We start from the raw sequence: 6,467 nt of genomic DNA, 5'->3' as shown, positions 1-6,467 counted from the left end.
CAAAGCATGAAGGTGCAGAAACATGGAAGTGATGATGATCTATTAAAGAGATTGTAGTAGAAAAATATATCCAAGGAAAAAAAGAAAAGCATCTAGCTTTCTTCATGTGGGTAGGAAACATGAACATGTGAATATTAAGCTGGTTTTAAGTCAGTTTCTGCCCCTTTATTCCTTCAATTATTTCTCCAACAAGACTTCAGAATCAGCCTTCGACTTCTTCATAAAAAATGTTCCACTATGAGTTTTAGATCATCCTGACAAAGTTTCAGAGCTTTATTCCATGCGGTTGGGCCGGCAATGCTGCTGGACCTCTAGTATTAATCCTTGGGATGTCTAGTATTAATCTAGAAAGTTTAGCTCATTTAGATTTCATTTGGTTAGTCTACCGCCCCTCCTTCCTTGTTTAGCTCGGTTTCTCCTAGCCGAAGTAGGAAAATGTGCTAAAGTTAACTTTTCATGCTTCCCTGCTTCCATACTAGGCTTTATTTAGCCTCTAAATATATATTTTGAGCTTGTAGACAATATATAGCTTGAGCCACTGACATTGGCTCAATTTCTCCAACACATGCCTTGTCAGGCCAAAATGTTCATTTTGGGTCCAAACACTCGCCATCACCAATCTCTCTTTTCTCGAAAGCTCAAATGGGTTTGCTGGGTTTGAGAAGACGAATATGAATGTGTTCTTGCTCATGTTCTTATGCTGGGATTTCTTAGTTTTTTTTTTTTTTTTTTTTGCTTTTTTGCTGGGTTTAAGAAGATGAACATGAAGACTTGCTAGGCTCAAATACTTATCTTGATTGTTGTCACTGAGATGGGACTGGTGGTGGATTTGAATGGGAAAGCAAATTGCAAGAGGTTGAATTTGATGGAAGAACAATGATGGGTAACTGGTTACTGATCAAATCCAATTCAAGGAAGATGATGAATAAGAGAAACAAAATTTAACGAATTGAGTGTTCTCCCAAAAAAAAAAAACCAAAAAAAAGAATTGAGGGAAAATAAGTCTTTTTGGCCTCATTTAATCAGTCACATGCATTGCACGTGGTCAAATTAACAGAAACGTGACGGAAAATGACCGCAGGTACGACGGAGATCAGAAAAATTGAGTATGGGTATCACTTTGATAACTTTGTAAGTTCGGGTATCATATTGTCAGTCACCCAAGTCTTCAGACACTGTTGGTGCAAAAAACCCGTTGAAGAATGAGTTTACCTCTTGAATGATAGTTGACAAAAAGTTGACAAAAGTTGATGATAGTTGACAAAATGTTAAAATAGTTCTTGAATGATAGTTGACAGTGGTTGACGAAAAGTTGACGATGGTTGACAAAAGTTGATGATAGTTAACGATAGTTGATGATAGTTGACAAAATGTTAAAATAGTTGAAGAATGAGTTGTAACTCTTGAATGATAGTTGACAAAATGTTAAAATAGTTGAAAAATGAGTTGTAACTCTTGAATGATAGTTGACGGTGGTTGACGAAAGATTGACGATGGTTATCGAAAGTTGATGATAGTTAACGATAGTTGATGATAGTTGACAAAATGTTAAAATAGTTTAAGAATGAGTTTACCTCTTGAATGATAGTTGAAGGTGGTTGATGAAAGGTTGACAATGGTTAACAAAAGTTAACGATAGTTGACGAAAGATTACGATAGTTGAAGAATGAGTTTTAACTATTGAATGGACAATAGTTGGCGAAATGTTATATGTTACTACGGTTGACTAAGTGGATTGAATTCGAAACTATGATGAAGTTGCCTAAATTTTTGACTACATGCATAAAATAATCTAATAATCTCATCCAACGGTCAGTTTGTCCATTTTCGTATGTCTAGATGGGGTTGCCCAAAGAGGAATTAGATATATAAATATAAGTTTATGAAGGTAACTATGGTTGACCAAGTGGATCGAAGTTGAAATAAATACCAAATCAGATGAATCTTTTAGAACAACTTTAAAACATCCCAATCCTCCCATCAAACGATCAGTTTCTCCAAATTCATTTTTCACCTCATTGTTGCTTTTGAAAGGTCCTCATCACTTCAAATGTAATGTACAAGTTAAACAACATTAGTAGACACACTTGTCTTTCTTACGGTCCATGAAACAGAATTCGAAAAATTTAATTTTTGACCATTCACATGTATCCACCATGTATTTATAGAAGTCGTGTGAAAAATAGGCACGGTTCGTGGTGGCCATGTCATCGGTCAACTAAGATGATATAAATGTTACTATGGTTGACTAAGTGGATCGAATTCGAAACTATAACTAAATTTGCTAAATTTTTATTTACATGCATACAATATTCATATAATCTCATCTAACGGTCGGTTTCCCCACTTTCAGATGATTCGTTGGGGTTGCCCTTTGAGGAATTGGATATATAAATATATAGTTAAAAAGAAAACTATGCTTGACCAAGTCGATCAAGGTCGACTTGGTCGAAACGAATACCGAATCGGCTGAATTTTTTACAACCACCATAAAATATTCTAATCCTCCCATCGAGCGGTTGCTTTCTCCAAATTCATTGCCCACATTGTTGTTGCTTTTGAAAGGTCCTCATCACTTTAATTGCATCAAGTCATATAACATTAGCAGGCACATCAATATAGGTTAAGGTCTTCGAAATAGAAATTGAAAGTTTTTCTTTTGACCATTCACATCTATGCATTCACATCTATCCACAGAGTATTTATAGATGTCATGTGAAAAAATAAGCATGTTTCGTGGTCGTCAAGCCATCGGTCAACTAAGAGGATATATATTTGACTACAGTTGACTAATTGGATCAAATTTGAAACTATAGTGAAATTGGCTAAATTTTTGACCACATGCTTAATTTATTATAATAATCTCATCCAACAGTTAGTTTCCCATTTCATATGTTCCGATGAGGTTGCGCTTTGAGGAATTTGATATATAAATATAGGGTTATAAAAGTAAACAAGGTTGACCGAAGTCAAAACAAATACCAAAGAAGTCTTCTATTGATTTATCTCCTTTGGGGTTCCTGATTGAGGATCTCAATGATGTCTTATTTTAAGATCCTTATGCAAGTCTTAGGCATGTTAGAAGGTTTGCTAATATGGTGGCATACTCTTTTGCTCAATTCGCCAGCAATTTGTAGTCTAAATTTTATTTTTGGGAAAATTTTACAAAGAGTACCCGAACTAAGGCCCATTCTAAACTTTAGTACCCGATTATTCAAAACTATCACATTGGTACCCGATGTTTAAAGTCAGACCCAACAATCGTACACGCCGTTAGTAACGGTGTTAAGTAGCACATTTTGAGGGATATTTTAGTCACTTCATGTCTTAATCCAATTTTTTTTTTTATTCATTGCAACTTGGTTTCTCTCTCCTTGATTTTCTCCCCATTTATGAGACCAGTTGCATCATATGTAAAATAAAAAAATAAAAAAATTGGTGTAATACCCGGTTGTTTTCTTTAATCAAAATAAAAAACATAATTATGGCATTGCTTTACTTTACATGATGGCAGCGCTTTACCTTTCATGATGTCAATGCTTTAACTTTCATGATTAAGCATAATTGTGTTTTACGGCTTTTTGACCCGTCCTTAGCTAGAGTGAAGCTCCGGTGCTTAAGCCTTAAGCACTTCATTTTCTCTCCAAAAAAAAAAAAACAAGAAATACGTATCTTTCTCTCTCTCTCTCCCTTCCAAAGCCACCGAAACAGAGCAAGTTTCTCCAGCCTTGTTCTCCCTTCATCGACCATCTCTAGACGTCTGACCACTCCCCTTGGCTTCGCCTTGGGTCGCTTTACCTGCTGGACGTCGTCATCCCCTCCGGCACAGCCTCAAAGTCCGGCAAACCAGCTCGATCCGGTTGCACCCGAAAACGAAACAACTCATCCTCCTCGTGTTTCCGGCCACCAATTCCCCCCAAACTTCATCCTCGAGCTCGCCTCAACGTTCTGAAGCTCCCAGAAGTAACCTTGCGCGGCGGCACGGCCGGCAGCGACGGCGGCGACCCCGAGTCCGGTTTAGCTCGTTTTCGTTCCAAACTCGATATCTCGAGCTACAGAGCACCATTTCACTTGATTCTTGGCTCATTGAGCTCGCCTCATCTTCCTATACAAGCACCAAGAAGGATCGGAACTGGATCGAACGTTTTCACGTTCGTCGGAGCTCGACCCGTGCGGATCGAACAACCAACCTTCGGATCAAGATATCTCGAGCTATACACGATCGTTTCTTGTGATTCTTGGCTTGTTGAGTTCATAAGGAAGTTCTGAACAATTCTCCAGAAGGGATCGAGGCGTGAGGTTGTAGTTTTCACGTCGATTTTGGAGCTCGCCGGTTTCTGGAAAAATTCCGGCCACCGACTGATTTTTGGTACATTTCGATCCCTTCCTGTCATTTTTTGGTCTTGTGCTAGTTATGAAAAGTGTCCAGAATGAGAAAACGAAGGGGACAAGCACAGCCCCGATACCAATTGTGGTGGTCGGTGGTGGCTCTGTCCCTAACTCCGGCGGCCCTTTCCGGCCACCTCCGGAGGTCAAAATTTTAGTTTTTGTCCATTTTATGATTCTATGTTTCGATACGATCATTTCGGCATATTATACGCATTTTTCGGTTATCGTATGAATTAGTTATGAATTTTGAGATTTCGATCGATTTCGATCGTTAGATTTATGATCTGTGGAATTAGGACCGTCAGATGAACCTATAATTTTGATATGATGATCGTATGACTGCCCCAGAGTCTTTGTGTGGTCATGGGCGAAGATCCGACCGTTGGATCTTCGTATAATTGCTAAACAGTGATTAGGGAGGCGATTCGTGAGAATCCGTCCGTTGGATTTTCGTATAAATTAGCGGAGATGTTAGTAAGGACGATTCAGGAAGATCCGACCGTTGGATCTTCGTAATGATTTTTGGAGGATGATCCTAAAGGCGATCTGTGAGGATCCGACCGTTGGATCATCATTTGATTTCGATCCGACCGTTGGATCATCATTTAATTTCGATCCGACCGTTGGATCATCATTTAATTTCGATCCGACCGTTGGATTGTCGTTTGATTTTGTCTTTGAGTTATTGGCTAAGTTAAGGTCATGTTTGATTAGGTGATCGACGGTTGGATTTGGCGGACGATTCGTGAAATTGTATTTTGAGCTGTTAAGAAGACGCAGCGGGAATTTAGAGGTGAGTAAACCTCACGTGGTTCATATTACGAACCGAGTACCTTTAATTACTTTATTTTCTGTAGTAATTGTGTGAAAATATTTATGGAATAAATATTTGTTTTTAATCATATGGACTTGATCAACTACGGTCCATAGGTAAGTAAAATGATTTAATTATACAAAATGAATTTCATGATTTTCTTGTGTGAACTATAGTTGGTATTAGTGGTCATTCCTGAGTGGGTGATTACATATATATATATATATATTTACGTGATTATATGTGGAATGGTGTGACATTGAAGAGTGTGGAATTGTGATGATTTATTTATTATGGTTTGAAATTTGACTTATCATATTTATATGTGATGATCATGATTGATGAGTTCTTGTTAATATTCATGATTTACATTGGAGGATGTATAGAGTTAGAGAATGTAGGGTTCTGAGGATGAGGTGTCCGAAGTTCGACGGTTAAGGATAACCGGAGTGTTTGTGTACTGAGGACGGGGATGTCCAAGGTGCGACGGTTTATTATTAACCGAAGTTGTGTGCTGAGGACGGGGATGTCCAAAGCGCGACGGTTTATTATTAACCGAAGTATATGGTGCTGAGGACGGGGATGTCCAAAGCGCGACGGTTATAGTGTTAACCGAAGTATTTTTGCCGTTGCTTGACCCTAGGCCAAGGTGTCAGAGGTAACGAGGCAGTTAGAGCTCTAACGTGTTATGGGATGGGACCAAAGTGGTGATAGTGTTGTGTGATAGGACCAAAGTGGTGATATTGAATTGGTTGACGTTTGCGTCGTGGATGTTGAGATTGTTGGTTGTGTTGTTGAGTTATAAGAATTGTAATTTAAAATCAACAGTTCTTTCTTGTTTACTCATACTGGCTGTAAAAAGCTTACCGGGTTTTGTGTTGTTGCAACTCCCGGTACACTATTCAAATTGTGTAGCGGGAAATCCTACAGGTCAGGAGAACCAGGACGGTGATCGGGCTGTTTAGAGTAGTGTTATGTGAATTACAGCATTATATTGTGAGGTTTGTTATGCTCATTTAGAGCTTTACGATTTTACTTTGTAAGAGTGAATTGTAATAATTAACTCGAGGTTTTTCGAGTTTTGTGTTGAGTGGCGAGTGGTGTGTTTGTTTCTAAGAAAAAAAAATTCAGAACGTTATTTGTATTAATTGTTTATTCATGTTTCGGATTTGAATTTATTATTCAAAATTCGGGGCGTGACAATTGGTCTCATAATTTTTTTTAATTAAAAAAAAAAAATTGGATTAAGACATGAAATGACTAA

At 38.0% G+C, this 6,467-nt stretch overlaps 1 long non-coding RNA gene across 1 annotated transcript; it reads left to right on the top strand.

Moving 5' to 3' along the window:
- The first annotated feature begins 3,970 nt into the window (after positions 1–3,970).
- LOC133714727 (uncharacterized) lies at positions 3,971–6,295 on the top strand. Its single transcript, XR_009848806.1, has 3 exons — positions 3,971–4,369; positions 5,104–5,182; positions 6,119–6,295. It is a non-coding gene; the product is annotated as an uncharacterized LOC133714727 (long non-coding RNA).
- The last annotated feature ends 172 nt before the right edge of the window (positions 6,296–6,467 follow it).

This window comes from Rosa rugosa, chromosome 6 (genome assembly GCF_958449725.1).
Source record: "Rosa rugosa chromosome 6, drRosRugo1.1, whole genome shotgun sequence".
Taxonomy (NCBI): domain Eukaryota; kingdom Viridiplantae; phylum Streptophyta; class Magnoliopsida; order Rosales; family Rosaceae; genus Rosa; species Rosa rugosa.
The sequence above is the reverse complement of the archived record's forward strand: the minus strand, read 5'-3'. Positions and strand labels throughout refer to the sequence as shown.